The sequence below is a fragment of the Penaeus monodon genome, chromosome 19, assembly GCF_015228065.2.
Source record: "Penaeus monodon isolate SGIC_2016 chromosome 19, NSTDA_Pmon_1, whole genome shotgun sequence".
NCBI lineage: Eukaryota > Metazoa > Arthropoda > Malacostraca > Decapoda > Penaeidae > Penaeus > Penaeus monodon.
The window spans coordinates 5,237,932-5,238,131 of NC_051404.1; the positions used below are offsets into that span (position 1 = coordinate 5,237,932).

General features: G+C 32.5%; 1 protein-coding gene across 1 annotated transcript in view; it reads right to left on the reverse strand.

Moving 5' to 3' along the window:
* LOC119585316 (uncharacterized protein DDB_G0282077-like) overlaps positions 1-200 on the reverse strand; it is a 4,756-nt gene that overhangs the window by 852 nt on the left and 3,704 nt on the right. The window lies entirely within an intron of this gene.

The following is a 200-nucleotide window of genomic DNA, read 5'->3' on the forward strand; positions in this document are numbered from 1 at the left end:
TTTTTTGTATGGTTTATCCCCTTTCCATGTCTTTATCAAATTTTCTGATGGTTTCTGCTTCATATTAGTTTTTTAAAGGTTTTTATCTATATTTCCTGCGAAGTATAAATGAACTTGTATGATGAAGCTGGACGGCTGGAAGTTTAGGTTTAAGATTGAAGAGATAAATATTTTCGCAAGTACTGATACTGGTTCGACCT